Source organism: Amia ocellicauda, chromosome 11 (assembly GCF_036373705.1).
Source record: "Amia ocellicauda isolate fAmiCal2 chromosome 11, fAmiCal2.hap1, whole genome shotgun sequence".
Lineage (NCBI taxonomy): Eukaryota > Metazoa > Chordata > Actinopteri > Amiiformes > Amiidae > Amia > Amia ocellicauda.
This window is the reverse complement of record NC_089860.1, coordinates 752,115-771,186: the sequence shown is the minus strand read 5'-3', so window position 1 is coordinate 771,186 and position 19,072 is coordinate 752,115. Positions and strand designations below refer to the sequence as shown.

At 44.8% G+C, this 19,072-nt stretch overlaps 3 non-coding genes across 3 annotated transcripts; all 3 read left to right on the top strand.

The window, feature by feature from the left end:
• The first annotated feature begins 4,017 nt into the window (after positions 1–4,017).
• Positions 4,018–4,090, top strand: trnav-aac (transfer RNA valine (anticodon AAC)). Its single transcript has one exon. It is a non-coding gene; the product is annotated as a tRNA-Val (tRNA).
• A 2,674-nt stretch (positions 4,091–6,764) lies between these two features.
• trnav-cac (transfer RNA valine (anticodon CAC)) lies at positions 6,765–6,837 on the top strand. Its single transcript has one exon. It is a non-coding gene; the product is annotated as a tRNA-Val (tRNA).
• A 9,261-nt stretch (positions 6,838–16,098) lies between these two features.
• trnav-cac (transfer RNA valine (anticodon CAC)) lies at positions 16,099–16,171 on the top strand. Its single transcript has one exon. It is a non-coding gene; the product is annotated as a tRNA-Val (tRNA).
• The last annotated feature ends 2,901 nt before the right edge of the window (positions 16,172–19,072 follow it).

Below are 19,072 nucleotides of genomic sequence, written 5' to 3'. Positions count from 1 at the left end.
AATCCACATAGGCGCTAGGATCTACATAACCCCTCGAGGTAGCCATTTTAATAATGTACAAACTGTTTCAGGGGTCGAAAATGTAGTTTGACAATAACTTTACTGAAGCGGAAGGGTACGTTGATATTCTGATCCGATTTTACTTCGATCGTGATGTTGTCAAATTGGGTCTTTGAGACTGGTACGTAGTGTGGCTTGTCATAAGTAATTGTGACCATGTCATTGCTTTTACCTTTAATAAGTACATTTCTCAAAAGGGGGACATAACTATCCCCGACCCTCTGGTGGGTTATGATATCCGTATACACATAAAGAGTGTAAAAGCCGCCCCACCACTTCTGAGAACCTGCTCTCTGTGTCAGAATAGATCCCAAATATACGCCCCAGTTGGCCGCTGGTTTGAATGCTAATACCTGGTTTTGACACCTTGTACACTCTGTTTTTAATAGGGTTGTAATATAGCTTGATGTTGGGGGTGCCTTCTGAGAACTGTTTATGCATCTCATCTAATATTTTATCCACATTGTCATAATAACCTCCTTGTATCGTGAATGTCCATTGACTCTTTTTAACATCATCAAAAATGGCGAAGGTGGCATCCTTATCTTGTAAAACAGCCCAAGTGTAAGGATACTGTATTTCCGCCAACCCCACTTCCCACGACCCCCTTAGATCTATAGATTTTCCAAATTGTACCGTGTAACTGGATATTTCATTTTTAGGGTATATATCGAGAGAGGCGTTACTGGGTAGAGTCACGTAGAAGCCTCCTGATTCCATCTTGAGTATCGAAAGTAATGCCCACAACACACCCGCGGGCAAGTTGTTATAAGGATTGAATATCGGAAACCTGTTGTTCCGGGACCCAACTATTGAACTTTTCAGGCCATCCAAGCCATTTCATCAACACATATTTTTTCCGGTTCTGGGTTTTTTCAGCTAATATCTTTTCAACTCTGTATACACTGTCTTTACCCACAATAATTTTTTGTAACTCGGCTTCGTAAAACGTTCCTTCTATATCCTCCCCGTCATAGTCTTTTAACCGGTACACGGGTGGGTCTCTAGCCAACTGTTCGGTAACTGTAAAATATTCGTCAGAAAATGTTTCTTCATAACCTTTGGCAAAAGTACTCCTTAGCTTTGAAACGCGAACCACATCACCGATGTTGAACTTATAAGTAGTTTTTCCCTTCTTAATAAATGGTCCGTATAATTTTTTATAGACCTTAAAAGAATTACTTTGATCAACATCTTTAGGCTTCATTTTAATACTGGTGTGATACCCTTGGTTGTAAGCATCGATAAAATCCTGAACTTTATCAAAATACTTGAACGTGTTGACCGCTGTAAAATATCTCCACATTTTGGTCTTTATGGTGCGGTTAAACCTCTCCACTACCGATGCCCTAAGCTCATTACCGGTGGTGAAATGATGTATTTTGTGTCTCTTCAGTAGATTCTGAAATTCTCTGTTGAGAAACTCTTTTCCTTTATCAGTCTGCAGTTTTTTAGGACATCGACCCTGGGACAATATATCCTCAAAGGCCCTTGTCACCGCCCGACCTGTTTTATTATGTAGAATGCGAGCCCAGGCATATTTTGATAACACATCGATACACATCAACATCAATTTGTGACCATTGTTATGTTTTGATAAATTTGACATATCGACTAGATCCATTTGCCATTGTGAGTCTATGTCAGTTGCATATACGCGGTTTCTTTTAAAGTTAATCCTGAGAGGTTTATGTAAGGTATAGGCGTCTTGTTCCCGTAACCATTCTGAAACAACCACATCATTAACCTTCACTCCGGCCTCAGCGAGTCCTCTTTGAAAACCCTTCTTACCCGCCAAACCCCCAATCTTGGCTGGGTTGTAGTATAGTTCCTGCATTTGGGGAGCTTGCCGAGTCATTCTGTCAAATAACCACACAGACCCACACTATGCGCAAAGTTTTTATACAAGGTTTTTTATTCAACTTCAGGAGAGCAGATACCCCTTTTTAGACATTTGAGAAAAGTATAACATACACAACAATTTTTTCTACGGTCCAGACAAAAAGAAATCAGATGATTGGTTACTTGATCTATATCAACAAATATACCTGTTTCTTTATCTTGTAGGCACACACCTCAGTTACATATGTAAATAAAACAACAATATGACCTATTTTAAAAGTAAACAGAGGTGTATTAAACATGCTCAGTAAAAGGTCATACAGATGTTGATGAAATGGCCTAATATCATTCTTGGCCCCCTTGAGCGCTTCATCCCAGTGTTCGTATCCCCCGGTCTTTGTTACAGCAGCCATTCACTTTTCCAGGTTTGAAAGTTGATCCTCATCGATGGTTAAATCTGTAGAGAAAAGGCTCGCGTTGGCTACTTTTCTGTCAAGCACATGGTGTAATAGCGCTCTCAGGTTAGCTGCAGAGTGTTGATGACAGAACCAGTTGCAGAAGCAGTCCAGGGTCTGAGGTCTTGGAGAGTAACCGCAGTCAAAGGGTTCCAGAGTGTATACAAAATCTGGGGAATAGAACCAGGGGTGATCCCGGGTTTGAAGAGGCCTGTAGAGCCTGTCGACGTCCGCAGCTTTCAGGTAAGACATTCTCTTTAATTTTAAACCATGATTGAATTGTTGCGCCTTTTATCCTATCTCTTCACTACGTCACGACACACCGCCCTCTTAGAAGAGAGTAGCCCCTGAGCCGTCAGACCCCCCTCCAAAACCCCACACGTCGTCTGTTTTATCATCGTCGTCGTCATTCAAGGGGGATATATAATCCATAATCCAGCATATTCTCCTTCTAACCAAATCCAGTTGCGAACATTTGGTCAAGATGTCAAAACCATCATTTATACAGTTTATGACCTCTTTCAAGAACGGCCAGTCCACGGCGTCAAACATAATTTCAGTAACCTGTTTTTCTGGATCCTCCACACCCCCTTCAATAGGGTTTGTAATCAGAGTACTGCTAAACAAAACCTTACGATCTGTAGTTAGAGATAGACTCTTCACCACTCTACCGTAGTTCTGCAAGCTTTCCCATTCACACCTTTCAAAACCCTGAGTCGGAGACTCCATTTCGCATTCTCTTGGACCCTCTTGCAAGCCTTCTAGAGTCTTATCCACAAGCCCCAGATCTCTCCAGGCCATCACCTTCAACCAGTCCTCATAAGAGTATTCAATTACCGTCTCAAAAGGTTCCAACGTACCCTCCTTCTCTCCCAAAGCAAAAAGCTCCACTCCAACATAGCTGGGATCCCTTTTAAAGCGGTAACCCCGTCGAGCCCCCCAGAACAACACCCAGGAGCGTTCAATCTTCAAATTGGTGAGTACAGGAACCCTTGCCCGGGATTGTTTCTTGCGGGGTTTCATGTTGATGTCGCTGGACATGTTGAAGAAGCGGGATGTTTCTGATGCTGAGAATTAAAGAGGTATTGCCTAAAAGCAGCGCGGGTTCTTAAATAGAGAGGAGAGTTTCGGGGCGTTGCCTTCAGAGGGGTGGGGGTATTTATGGGTGGCCTTGATGTTCAGGGTTTTATGGGTGTACACTTTCTGACGGATATGACGTAGGAATAATTAAGGAAATAACTCTACCTAAAATCACGCCCCCCAATTATGACGTAGGAATATTAATAAGCTTAGGGCATACGTCATAACAAAATAGGCCGCGCCCAAAAAACCCTACTATCTACTCTTATGTAGTTGAAGGCGCAGTATAGCTCTGATAGTCTGGTGGTGACGGAAGACCACCAGCCGTTTGAACAAGCCATTCAGCATCACCTTGTTGGGCTAAGTGCAGGCACTGTCAGAGCGCAGGGCGTCCTGCCTTTGAAAGAGTTTCCGAAGTGTCCTGATGTGCCCTTTAGCAATGCCAAACAGGTCTGTGAAAATGGCATCCTTTCGCGGCACTTCAGACGCCATCTCACAGTCTAGCCGACCTGAAATGCCTGAGCCCGTTTTACCAGCAGGCTTCAACGGTAACCGTTTGAAGCAAGACGTGGCGGTGTCAGTTTCCGTAGTGTAGCGGTTATCACGTTCGCCTAACACGCGAAAGGTCCCCGGTTCGAAACCGGGCGGAAACAGCCTGCTGTGGGCCGGCCCTTTTCGTCCTGTTTGCCCTCGTGGTTCCCCGGAGGCGGTGGGTAGCTTTTCTTCATTGGAGTGCCCGAAATCGGTGCTCTCAGAGCGTCCGTCCGTCGACAGGTTGAAATTGTAAACGCTGGTGTAGCCACTTTTAATTAAAATCTGATGATGATGATGATGATGATGATGATGTTGTTGTTGTTGTTCTTGTTGTCATCGTGGTCGCCGTCATTATTATTGTTAAAGTAAAGCAGTAGTTAGATTTGTTGCTACCGTAAGGTGTAGAAGGCACAATAGCTCTGTGATTGTCTGATGGTGGCACAAGACGAGCAGCAGCTGTTTGAACAAGCCATTGAGCATCACCTTGTTGGGGTAAGTGTAAGTCTTGTCATAGCTCAGGGCATTCTTCCTTTAAAAGAGTTTCCAAAGTGTCCTGATGTGCCCTTGAGCAATGCAATATAGGTCAGTGAAAATAGAAACCTTTATCTCACAGGCAGGCCCACGGGAAACGCCTGTGCGCGTTTTACCAGCCTGCTTCGATGGGAGCCAATCGAAACCCCAGGACAGGTTGGTTTCTGTAGTGTAGTGGCTATCATGTTCGCCTCACACGCGAGAAGTCCCTGGTTCGAAACTGGGCGGAAACAACCCACGGTGCACGCGTGCCAGTGCCGTGTTACCCGTCCTCATCTCTCTGCCCCATGGCCGGCCGTCGTTTTCTCTTCCTCGGAGTGGCAAGAAATCCTGACCTTGAGAACAAATGATCGCAGAAGGGTAGCTTTGCGAGGCGCTGGAACTGACACTTTTAAAATCGATACATGTCGTTGCTGTTGCAATACGACCGTAGCAGGATCGGTGACATTGCTGTTACTCTTATGTAGTTGAAGGCGCAAAATAGCTCTGATAGTCTGGTGGTGACGGAAGACCACCAGCCGTTTGAACAAGCCATTCAGCATCACCTTGTTGGGCTAAGTGCAGGCACTGTCTGATCGCAGGGCGTCCTGCCTTTGAAAGAGTTTCCGAAGTATCCCGAAATCGGTGCACTCAGAGCGTCCGTCCGTCGACAGGTTGAAATTGTAAACGCTGGTGTAGCCACTTTTAATTAAAATCTGATGATGATGTTATTGTTCTTGTTGTTGTTGTTGTTGTTCTTGTTTTTCTTTTTGTCGTCGTGGTCGCCGTCATTATTATTGTTAAAGTAAAGCTACCGTAAGGTGTAGAAGGCACAATAGCTCTGTGATTGTCTGATGGTGGCACAAGACGAGCAGCAGCTGTTTGAACAAGCCATTGAGCATCACCTTGTTGGGGTAAGTGTAAGTCTTGTCATAGCTCAGGGCGTTCTTCCTTTGAAAGAGTTTCCAAAGTGTCCTGATGTGTCCTTGAGCAATGCAAAATAGGTCAGTGAAAATACACTCACCTAAAGGATTATTAGGAACACCATACTAATACTATGTTTGACACCCTTTCGCCTTCAGAACTGACTTAATTCTACGTGGCATTGATTCAACAAGGTGCTGAAAGCATTCTTTAGAAATGTTGGCCCAAATTGATAGGATAGCATCTTGCAGTTGATGGAGATTTGTGGGATGCACATCCAGGGCACGAAGCTCCCGTTCCACCACATCCCAAAGATGCTCTATTGGGTTGAGATCTGGTGACTGTGGGGGCCAGTTTAGTACAGTGAACTCATTGTCATGTTCAAGAAACCAATTTGAAATGATTCAACCTTTGTGACATGGTGCATTATCCTGCTGGAAGTAGCCATCAGAGGATGGGTACATGGTGGTCATAAAGGGATGGACATGGTCAGAAACAATGCTCAGGTAGGCCGTGGCATTTAAACGATGCCCAATTGGCACTAAGGAGCCTAAAGTGTGCCAAGAAAACATCCCCCACACCATTACACCACCACCACCAGCCTGCACAGTGGTAACAAGGCATGATGGATCCATGTTCTCATTCTGTTTACGTCAAATTCTGTCTCAACAGAAATCGAGACTCATCAGACCAGGCAACAACTGTCCAATTTTGGTGAGTTTGTGCAAATTGTAGCCTCTTTTTCCTATTTGTAGTGGAGATGAGTGGTACCCGGTGGGGTCTTCTGCTGTTGTAGCCCATCCGCCTCAAGGTTGTACGTGTTGTGGCTTCACAAATGCTTTGCTGCATACCTCGGTTGTAACGAGTGGTTATTTCAGTCAAAGTTGCTCTTCTATCAGCTTGAATCAGTCGGCCCATTCTCCTCTGACCTCTAGCATCAACAAGGCATTTTCGCCCACAGGACTGCCGCATACTGGATGTTTTTCCCTTTTCACACCATTCTTTGTAAACCCTAGAAATGGTTGTGCGTGAAAATCCCAGTAACTGAGCAGATTGTGAAATACTCAGACCAGCCCGTCTGGCACCAACAACCATGCCACGCTCAAAATTGCTTAAATCACCTTTCTTTCCCATTCAGACTTTCAGTTTGGAGTTCAGGAGATTGTCTTGACCAGGACCACACCCCTAAATGCATTGAAGCAACTGCCATATGATTGGTTGGTTATTGAACAGGTGTTCCTAATAATCCTTTAGGTGAGTGTAGAAACCTTTATCTCACAGGCTGGCCCACGGGAAACGCCTGTGCGCGTTTTACCAGCCGGCTTCGATGGGAGCCATTCGAAACACCAGGACAGGTCGGTTTCCGTAGTGTAGTGGCTATCACGTTCGCCTCACACGCGAAAGGTCCCTGGTTCGAAACCGGGCGGAAACAACCCGCGGTGCATGCGTGCTAGTGCACACAGTGCTGACCACAAGTGAAGGTCTGAAGACTTTGTACTTGACGACCGCTGTAAATGGTTTCTTGACAGTTGTTGAGCAGAAAGTTATTGATCTTCCGAGGGAAAGGTCTGAAATCCGGGGGGTTTGCATAGGAATCAAAAAATTCACCACGGTGGTCCTCCCTTAGATAAATAGCCAGCCAATGTTCTCCGGGCATATTTTTAGGGTGTGTGTTGATTATGTACATTGCAGGTAAATTCTTGATCTTAAATTTAGGCAGCTGATCGCAGGCGTAGACTCCTTGAAACAGTTTCCGTGAGCCGGCCAGGGCATTCATGATGTGGTTGAGCTCTCTGGTGTTCATTTTAATAATAATCATACGGAACGTTTCTCCTCTGATTCACCTCAATAATGTTGTCAAACACAGCATACACGACCATATTTACAGTGTGTGGTAGAGGCTGCTTGAAACGCATCTCCAAACGCATATTGCCCGTCTTCATCAGTGAAATATGTTGTCCACACTCTTCGTCAGGGGTCAGGTTGAAACCATACAGGGTGTAACCGCTGCAGTATTCCCGGCGATCGATCAGCAGAGTTTGATCCTTGAGATGGCGACCCGTAGCCAGTACTAGACTGTAATATTCACGAACCGCATTGCCGTTTTCAAAGTCAGGTTGAAAAGGTCTGGATGGAACCTGCACACCATCGACGTACAATGCTATAAATTCCGCGTTATAATGTTTAAAGTTAAAGGTGTTCTTGTTGTAAACCCCGGTAAATGCATCATTATCCACGAGACCTATAATAACCTGTTTTGGGAGCTGTCCTAGAAACAGATTTTCCTGGTTCATCACCCGTGTCCCTGCGGGGATACTGTGGACTTTCATATAGACTCTTTCGATCGGGTACTTGGCGTTTGCCGTCACTAACGCCAGCGCGTGTCCTAGTTTAACCGCCGGGGAGACGGACACTTATTTCACAAACAGCGAGGCCGATAATATGGTCAGTTTATATTTTTCCGTATCAGGGGTCATCAGACAAAAAGCACTTTTACTACGGATCATTTTAATTTTAATGTCTACCCCGTTGAGCATGAGTTTTTCTTGGAAAAATATGTCTGCATGGATATGCCCCATTAGCTCAAAGGTCCTCCCTTCTGTTGAAGAGGCCGATCTTTTTTGCAAACCCTTATTGAGTCCCTCTGGATCCTTGTCGTCCATAGCTTCCGGGATGTCTTTGAAGAGAAGGCCGGGGCTGAACTGTTTGCTTAGGGTCTCCTCACTATAATTAAGGATACACTCCATCATGACTCTATAGGGGTAAGTATTGCTGCTTTGACTAATGAGCCGATCTCCCAGGGTCACATCCACCTGTGAAAACATGGTGGCCACCGGGTAATTGATTAATTGATGACCCCAGCGTTGGCCGTCTTCTCGATTGCATCGCCATCCTAATCAGTCACTTTACAGTTCATTAAAATAAATGTGTTATTCAAATCAATATAATCCTCGCCATTGCCAGCTATAAAAAACTCCAGAGGGGCCGTGTCTGAAATTGCAGAAAGAGGGGGAATCTCTACATATATGATCTTATCTATACTCGTTTGAGTGTATGGAACTGTAAACAGATCCAGTTCTGATTTGACGCATTCTTCCGATAGACTGTTGACAAAAGACATGTTTAAAAGATGTATCCTGAGGCTCTATTTTTCTTTCTTTGAGACTTTCTTTTTGCAGGTTTTTTCTTGTGCTGCTTCCTTCTCCGAGTGTTTCCACGATATGTTGGAGAATGAGAGATTCTTCGTTTTTTGTTAGCCACGGATCTTCGTCGCCCTGGTGGACACATGCTGTTTCTTCTTTTACCCCCCCTCCTCGCCATTACCATGAGACCCGAACCCTCCTGATGCTCATGGCTAGCTGCCCGGTTCATAACATTGGTGAACACGTCACTAACAATATTTTTAGCCGCTGATTTCAAGTGGGGTCTGGCTATAGCAAAGCCTCTCTTAAGCAGGGGTACGGCCATTCTAAAGAGACCATGAAAGAGTCCTCCTAGACCGGCGCCATACATTGTGGGGGCTCCTACAAAACCGGGCAAGCCGTTCCCGGCTTGCATCTTGTAATAATCCACATAGGCGCTAGGATCTACATAACCCCTCGAGGTAGCCATTTTAATAATGTACAAACTGTTTCAGGGGTCGAAAATGTAGTTTGACAATAACTTTACTGAAGCGGAAGGGTACGTTGATATTCTGATCCGATTTTACTTCGATCGTGATGTTGTCAAATTGGGTCTTTGAGACTGGTACGTAGTGTGGCTTGTCATAAGTAATTGTGACCATGTCATTGCTTTTACCTTTAATAAGTACATTTCTCAAAAGGGGGACATAACTATCCCCGACCCTCTGGTGGGTTATGATATCCGTATACACATAAAGAGTGTAAAAGCCGCCCCACCACTTCTGAGAACCTGCTCTCTGTGTCAGAATAGATCCCAAATATACGCCCCAGTTGGCCGCTGGTTTGAATGCTAATACCTGGTTTTGACACCTTGTACACTCTGTTTTTAATAGGGTTGTAATATAGCTTGATGTTGGGGGTGCCTTCTGAGAACTGTTTATGCATCTCATCTAATATTTTATCCACATTGTCATAATAACCTCCTTGTATCGTGAATGTCCATTGACTCTTTTTAACATCATCAAAAATGGCGAAGGTGGCATCCTTATCTTGTAAAACAGCCCAAGTGTAAGGATACTGTATTTCCGCCAACCCCACTTCCCACGACCCCCTTAGATCTATAGATTTTCCAAATTGTACCGTGTAACTGGATATTTCATTTTTAGGGTATATATCGAGAGAGGCGTTACTGGGTAGAGTCACGTAGAAGCCTCCTGATTCCATCTTGAGTATCGAAAGTAATGCCCACAACACACCCGCGGGCAAGTTGTTATAAGGATTGAATATCGCAAACCTGTTGTTCCGGGACCCAACTATTGAACTTTTCAGGCCATCCAAGCCATTTCATCAACACATATTTTTTCCGGTTCTGGGTTTTTTCAGCTAATATCTTTTCAACTCTGTATACACTGTCTTTACCCACAATAATTTTTTGTAACTCGGCTTCGTAAAACGTTCCTTCTATATCCTCCCCGTCATAGTCTTTTAACCGGTACACGGGTGGGTCTCTAGCCAACTGTTCGGTAACTGTAAAATATTCGTCAGAAAATGTTTCTTCATAACCTTTGGCAAAAGTACTCCTTAGCTTTGAAACGCGAACCACATCACCGATGTTGAACTTATAAGTAGTTTTTCCCTTCTTAATAAATGGTCCGTATAATTTTTTATAGACCTTAAAAGAATTACTTTGATCAACATCTTTAGGCTTCATTTTAATACTGGTGTGATACCCTTGGTTGTAAGCATCGATAAAATCCTGAACTTTATCAAAATACTTGAACGTGTTGACCGCTGTAAAATATCTCCACATTTTGGTCTTTATGGTGCGGTTAAACCTCTCCACTACCGATGCCCTAAGCTCATTACCGGTGGTGAAATGATGTATTTTGTGTCTCTTCAGTAGATTCTGAAATTCTCTGTTGAGAAACTCTTTTCCTTTATCAGTCTGCAGTTTTTTAGGACATCGACCCTGGGACAATATATCCTCAAAGGCCCTTGTCACCGCCCGACCTGTTTTATTATGTAGAATGCGAGCCCAGGCATATTTTGATAACACATCGATACACATCAACATCAATTTGTGACCATTGTTATGTTTTGATAAATTTGACATATCGACTAGATCCATTTGCCATTGTGAGTCTATGTCAGTTGCATATACGCGGTTTCTTTTAAAGTTAATCCTGAGAGGTTTATGTAAGGTATAGGCGTCTTGTTCCCGTAACCATTCTGAAACAACCACATCATTAACCTTCACTCCGGCCTCAGCGAGTCCTCTTTGAAAACCCTTCTTACCCGCCAAACCCCCAATCTTGGCTGGGTTGTAGTATAGTTCCTGCATTTGGGGAGCTTGCCGAGTCATTCTGTCAAATAACCACACAGACCCACACTATGCGCAAAGTTTTTATACAAGGTTTTTTATTCAACTTCAGGAGAGCAGATACCCCTTTTTAGACATTTGAGAAAAGTATAACATACACAACAATTTTTTCTACGGTCCAGACAAAAAGAAATCAGATGATTGGTTACTTGATCTATATCAACAAATATACCTGTTTCTTTATCTTGTAGGCACACACCTCAGTTACATATGTAAATAAAACAACAATATGACCTATTTTAAAAGTAAACAGAGGTGTATTAAACATGCTCAGTAAAAGGTCATACAGATGTTGATGAAATGGCCTAATATCATTCTTGGCCCCCTTGAGCGCTTCATCCCAGTGTTCGTACCCCCCGGTCTTTGTTACAGCAGCCATTAACTTTTCCAGGTTTGAAAGTTGATCCTCATCGATGGTTAAATCTGTAGAGAAAAGGCTCGCGTTGGCTACTTTTCTGTCAAGCACATGGTGTAATAGCGCTCTCAGGTTAGCTGCAGAGTGTTGATGACAGAACCAGTTGCAGAAGCAGTCCAGGGTCTGAGGTCTTGGAGAGTAACCGCAGTCAAAGGGTTCCAGAGTGTATACAAAATCTGGGGAATAGAACCAGGGGTGATCCCGGGTTTGAAGAGGCCTGTAGAGCCTGTCGACGTCCGCAGCTTTCAGGTAAGACATTCTCTTTAATTTTAAACCATGATTGAATTGTTGCGCCTTTTATCCTATCTCTTCACTACGTCACGACACACCGCCCTCTTAGAAGAGAGTAGCCCCTGAGCCGTCAGACCCCCCTCCAAAACCCCACACGTCGTCTGTTTTATCATCGTCGTCGTCATTCAAGGGGGATATATAATCCATAATCCAGCATATTCTCCTTCTAACCAAATCCAGTTGCGAACATTTGGTCAAGATGTCAAAACCATCATTTATACAGTTTATGACCTCTTTCAAGAACGGCCAGTCCACGGCGTCAAACATAATTTCAGTAACCTGTTTTTCTGGATCCTCCACACCCCCTTCAATAGGGTTTGTAATCAGGGTACTGCTAAACAAAACCTTACGATCTGTAGTTAGAGATAGACTCTTCACCACTCTACCGTAGTTCTGCAAGCTTTCCCATTCACACCTTTCAAAACCCTGAGTCGGAGACTCCATTTCGCATTCTCTTGGACCCTCTTGCAAGCCTTCTAGAGTCTTATCCACAAGCCCCAGATCTCTCCAGGCCATCACCTTCAACCAGTCCTCATAAGAGTATTCAATTACCGTCTCAAAAGGTTCCAACGTACCCTCCTTCTCTCCCAAAGCAAAAAGCTCCACTCCAACATAGCTGGGATCCCTTTTAAAGCGGTAACCCCGTCGAGCCCCCCAGAACAACACCCAGGAGCGTTCAATCTTCAAATTGGTGAGTACAGGAACCCTTGCCCGGGATTGTTTCTTGCGGGGTTTCATGTTGATGTCGCTGGACATGTTGAAGAAGCGGGATGTTTCTGATGCTGAGAATTAAAGAGGTATTGCCTAAAAGCAGCGCGGGTTCTTAAATAGAGAGGAGAGTTTCGGGGCGTTGCCTTCAGAGGGGTGGGGGTATTTATGGGTGGCCTTGATGTTCAGGGTTTTATGGGTGTACACTTTCTGACGGATATGACGTAGGAATAATTAAGGAAATAACTCTACCTAAAATCACGCCCCCCAATTATGACGTAGGAATATTAATAAGCTTAGGGCATACGTCATAACAAAATAGGCCGCGCCCAAAAAACCCTACTATCTACTCTTATGTAGTTGAAGGCGCAGTATAGCTCTGATAGTCTGGTGGTGACGGAAGACCACCAGCCGTTTGAACAAGCCATTCAGCATCACCTTGTTGGGCTAAGTGCAGGCACTGTCAGAGCGCAGGGCGTCCTGCCTTTGAAAGAGTTTCCGAAGTGTCCTGATGTGCCCTTTAGCAATGCCAAACAGGTCTGTGAAAATGGCATCCTTTCGCGGCACTTCAGACGCCATCTCACAGTCTAGCCGACCTGAAATGCCTGAGCCCGTTTTACCAGCAGGCTTCAACGGTAACCGTTTGAAGCAAGACGTGGCGGTGTCAGTTTCCGTAGTGTAGCGGTTATCACGTTCGCCTAACACGCGAAAGGCACAATAGCTCTGTGATTGTCTGATGGTGGCACAAGACGAGCAGCAGCTGTTTGAACAAGCCATTGAGCATCACCTTGTTGGGGTAAGTGTAAGTCTTGTCATAGCTCAGGGCATTCTTCCTTTAAAAGAGTTTCCAAAGTGTCCTGATGTGCCCTTGAGCAATGCAATATAGGTCAGTGAAAATAGAAACCTTTATCTCACAGGCAGGCCCACGGGAAACGCCTGTGCGCGTTTTACCAGCCTGCTTCGATGGGAGCCAATCGAAACCCCAGGACAGGTTGGTTTCTGTAGTGTAGTGGCTATCATGTTCGCCTCACACGCGAGAAGTCCCTGGTTCGAAACTGGGCGGAAACAACCCGCGGTGCACGCGTGCCAGTGCCGTGTTACCCGTCCTCATCTCTCTGCCCCATGGCCGGCCGTCGTTTTCTCTTCCTCGGAGTGGCAAGAAATCCTGACCTTGAGAACAAATGATCGCAGAAGGGTAGCTTTGCGAGGCGCTGGAACTGACACTTTTAAAATCGATACATGTCGTTGCTGTTGCAATACGACCGTAGCAGGATCGGTGACATTGCTGTTACTCTTATGTAGTTGAAGGCGCAAAATAGCTCTGATAGTCTGGTGGTGACGGAAGACCACCAGCCGTTTGAACAAGCCATTCAGCATCACCTTGTTGGGCTAAGTGCAGGCACTGTCTGATCGCAGGGCGTCCTGCCTTTGAAAGAGTTTCCGAAGTATCCCGAAATCGGTGCACTCAGAGCGTCCGTCCGTCGACAGGTTGAAATTGTAAACGCTGGTGTAGCCACTTTTAATTAAAATCTGATGATGATGATGATGATGTTGTTGTTGTTCTTGTTGATGTTGTTGTTGTTGTTGTTGTTCTTGTTGTCGTCGTAGTCGCCGTCATTATTAATGTTAAAGTAAAGCAGTAGTTAGATTTGTTGCTACCGTAAGGTGCAGAAGGCACAATAGCTCTGTGATTGTCTGATGGTGGCACAAGACGAGCAGCAGCTGTTTGAACAAGCCATTGAGCATCACCTTGTTGGGGTAAGTGTAAGTCTTGTCATTGCTCAGGGCGTTCTTCCTTTGAAAGAGTTTCCAAAGTGTCCTGATGTGCCCTTGAGCAATGCAAAATAGGTCAGTGAAAATAGAAACCTTTATCTCACAGGCTGGCCCACGGGAAACGCCTGTGTGCGTTTTACCAGCCGGCTTCGATAGGAGTTATTCGAAACACCAGGATGGGTTGGTTTCCGTAGTGTAGTGGCTATCACGTTCGCCTAACGCACGAAAGGTCCCCGGTTTGAAACCGGGCGGAAAGAGCCTGCTGTGGGCCGGCCCTTTTCGTCCTGCTTGCCCTCGTGGTTCCCCAGAGGCGGTAGGTGGCTTTTCTTCATTGGAGTTCCCGAAATTGTTGGACTCAGAGCGTCCGTCCGTCGACAGGTTGAAATTGTAAACGCTGGTGTAGCCACTTTTAATTAAAATCTGATGATGATGTTATTGTTCTTGTTGTTGTTGTTGTTGTTCTTGTTTTTCTTTTTGTCGTCGTGGTCGCCGTCATTATTATTGTTAAAGTAAAGCTACCGTAAGGTGTAGAAGGCACAATAGCTCTGTGATTGTCTGATGGTGGCACAAGACGAGCAGCAGCTGTTTGAACAAGCCATTGAGCATCACCTTGTTGGGGTAAGTGTAAGTCTTGTCATAGCTCAGGGCGTTCTTCCTTTGAAATAGTTTCCAAAGTGTCCTGATGTGTCCTTGAGCAATGCAAAATAGGTCAGTGAAAATACACTCACCTAAAGGATTATTAGGAACACCATACTAATACTATGTTTGACACCCTTTCGCCTTCAGAACTGACTTAATTCTACGTGGCATTGATTCAACAAGGTGCTGAAAGCATTCTTTAGAAATGTTGGCCCAAATTGATAGGATAGCATCTTGCAGTTGATGGAGATTTGTGGGATGCACATCCAGGGCACGAAGCTCCCGTTCCACCACATCCCAAAGATGCTCTATTGGGTTGAGATCTGGTGACTGTGGGGGCCAGTTTAGTACAGTGAACTCATTGTCATGTTCAAGAAACCAATTTGAAATGATTCAACCTTTGTGACATGGTGCATTATCCTGCTGGAAGTAGCCATCAGAGGATGGGTACATGGTGGTCATAAAGGGATGGACATGGTCAGAAACAATGCTCAGGTAGGCCGTGGCATTTAAACGATGCCCAATTGGCACTAAGGAGCCTAAAGTGTGCCAAGAAAACATCCCCCACACCATTACACCACCACCACCAGCCTGCACAGTGGTAACAAGGCATGATGGATCCATGTTCTCATTCTGTTTACGTCAAATTCTGACTCTACCATCTGAATGTCTCAACAGAAATCGAGACTCATCAGACCAGGCAACAACTGTCCAATTTTGGTGAGTTTGTGCAAATTGTAGCCTCTTTTTCCTATTTGTAGTGGAGATGAGTGGTACCCGGTGGGGTCTTCTGCTGTTGTAGCCCATCCGCCTCAAGGTTGTACGTGTTGTGGCTTCACAAATGCTTTGCTGCATACCTCGGTTGTAACGAGTGGTTATTTCAGTCAAAGTTGCTCTTCTATCAGCTTGAATCAGTCGGCCCATTCTCCTCTGACCTCTAGCATCAACAAGGCATTTTCGCCCACAGGACTGCCGCATACTGGATGTTTTTCCCTTTTCACACCATTCTTTGTAAACCCTAGAAATGGTTGTGCGTGAAAATCCCAGTAACTGAGCAGATTGTGAAATACTCAGACCAGCCCGTCTGGCACCAACAACCATGCCACGCTCAAAATTGCTTAAATCACCTTTCTTTCCCATTCAGACTTTCAGTTTGGAGTTCAGGAGATTGTCTTGACCAGGACCACACCCCTAAATGCATTGAAGCAACTGCCATATGATTGGTTGGTTATTGAACAGGTGTTCCTAATAATCCTTTAGGTGAGTGTAGAAACCTTTATCTCACAGGCTGGCCCACGGGAAACGCCTGTGCGCGTTTTACCAGCCGGCTTCGATGGGAGCCATTCGAAACACCAGGACAGGTCGGTTTCCGTAGTGTAGTGGCTATCACGTTCGCCTCACACGCGAAAGGTCCCTGGTTCGAAACCGGGCGGAAACAACCCGCGGTGCATGCGTGCTAGTACACACAGTGCTGACCACAAGTGAAGGTCTGAAGACTTTGTACTTGACGACCGCTGTAAATGGTTTCTTGACAGTTGTTGAGCAGAAAGTTATTGATCTTCCGAGGGAAAGGTCTGAAATCCGGGGGGTTTGCATAGGAATCAAAAAATTCACCACGGTGGTCCTCCCTTAGATAAATAGCCAGCCAATGTTCTCCGGGCATATTTTTAGGGTGTGTGTTGATTATGTACATTGCAGGTAAATTCTTGATCTTAAATTTAGGCAGCTGATCGCAGGCGTAGACTCCTTGAAACAGTTTCCGTGAGCCGGCCAGGGCATTCATGATGTGGTTGAGCTCTCTGGTGTTCATTTTAATAATAATCATACGGAACGTTTCTCCTCTGACTCACCTCAATAATGTTGTCAAACACAGCATACACGACCATATTTACAGTGTGTGGTAGAGGCTGCTTGAAACGCATCTCCAAACGCATATTGCCCGTCTTCATCAGTGAAATATGTTGTCCACACTCTTCGTCAGGGGTCAGGTTGAAACCATACAGGGTGTAACCGCTGCAGTATTCCCGGCGATCGATCAGCAGAGTTTGATCCTTGAGATGGCGACCCGTAGCCAGTACTAGACTGTAATATTCACGAACCGCATTGCCGTTTTCAAAGTCAGGTTGAAAAGGTCTGGATGGAACCTGCACACCATCGACGTACAATGCTATAAATTCCGCGTTATAATGTTTAAAGTTAAAGGTGTTCTTGTTGTAAACCCCGGTAAATGCATCATTATCCACGAGACCTATAATAACCTGTTTTGGGAGCTGTCCTAGAAACAGATTTTCCTGGTTCATCACCCGTGTCCCTGCGGGGATACTGTGGACTTTCATATAGACTCTTTCGATCGGGTACTTGGCGTTTGCCGTCACTAACGCCAGCGCGTGTCCTAGTTTAACCGCCGGGGAGACGGACACTTATTTCACAAACAGCGAGGCCGATAATATGGTCAGTTTATATTTTTCCGTATCAGGGGTCATCAGACAAAAAGCACTTTTACTACGGATCATTTTAATTTTAATGTCTACCCCGTTGAGCATGAGTTTTTCTTGGAAAAATATGTCTGCATGGATATGCCCCATTAGCTCAAAGGTCCTCCCTTCTGTTGAAGAGGCCGATCTTTTTTGCAAACCCTTATTGAGTCCCTCTGGATCCTTGTCGTCCATAGCTTCCGGGATGTCTTTGAAGAGAAGGCCGGGGCTGAACTGTTTGCTTAGGGTCTCCTCACTATAATTAAGGATACACTCCATCATGACTCTATAGGGGTAAGTATTGCTGCTTTGACTAATGAGCCGATCTCCCAGGGTCACATCCACCTGTGAAAACATGGTGGCCACCGGGTAATTGATTAATTGATGACCCCAGCGTTGGCCGTCTTCTCGATTGCATCGCCATCCTAATCAGTCACTTTACAGTTCATTAAAATAAATGTGTTATTCAAATCAATATAATCCTCGCCATTGCCAGCTATAAAAAACTCCAGAGGGGCCGTGTCTGAAATTGCAGAAAGAGGGGGAATCTCTACATATATGATCTTATCTATACTCGTTTGAGTGTATGGAACTGTAAACAGATCCAGTTCTGATTTGACGCATTCTTCCGATAGACTGTTGACAAAAGACATGTTTAAAAGATGTATCCTGAGGCTCTATTTTTCTTTCTTTGAGACTTTCTTTTTGCAGGTTTTTTCTTGTGCTGCTTCCTTCTCCGAGTGTTTCCACGATATGTTGGAGAATGAGAGATTCTTCGTTTTTTGTTAGCCACGGATCTTCGTCGCCCTGGTGGACACATGCTGTTTCTTCTTTTACCCCCCCTCCTCGCCATTACCATGAGACCCGAACCCTCCTGATGCTCATGGCTAGCTGCCCGGTTCATAACATTGGTGAACACGTCACTAACAATATTTTTAGCCGCTGATTTCAAGTGGGGTCTGGCTATAGCAAAGCCTCTCTTAAGCAGGGGTACGGCCATTCTAAAGAGACCATGAAAGAGTCCTCCTAGACCGGCGCCATACATTGTGGGGGCTCCTACAAAACCGGGCAAGCCGTTCCCGGCTTGCATCTTGTAATAATCCACATAGGCGCTAGGATCTACATAACCCCTCGAGGTAGCCATTTTAATAATGTACAAACTGTTTCAGGGGTCGAAAATGTAGTTTGACAATAACTTTACTGAAGCGGAAGGGTACGTTGATATTCTGATCCGATTTTACTTCGATCGTGATGTTGTCAAATTGGGTCTTTGAGACTGGTACGTAGTGTGGCTTGTCATAAGTAATTGTGACCATGTCATTGCTTTTACCTTTAATAAGTACATTTCTCAAAAGGGGGACATAACTATCCCCGACCCTCTGGTGGGTTATGATATCCGTATACACATAAAGAGTGTAAAAGCCGCCCCACCACTTCTGAGAACCTGCTCTCTGTGTCAGAATAGATCCCAAATATACGCCCCAGTTGGCCGCTGGTTTGAATGCTAATACCTGGTTTTGACACCTTGTACACTCTGTTTTTAATAGGGTTGTAATATAGCTTGATGTTGGGGGTGCCTTCTGAGAACTGTTTATGCATCTCATCTAATATTTTATCCACATTGTCATAATAACCTCCTTGTATCGTGAATGTCCATTGACTCTTTTTAACATCATCAAAAATGGCGAAGGTGGCATCCTTATCTTGTAAAACAGCCCAAGTGTAAGGATACTGTATTTCCGCCAACCCCACTTCCCACGACCCCCTTAGATCTATAGATTTTCCAAATTGTACCGTGTAACTGGATATTTCATTTTTAGGGTATATATCGAGAGAGGCGTTACTGGGTAGAGTCACGTAGAAGC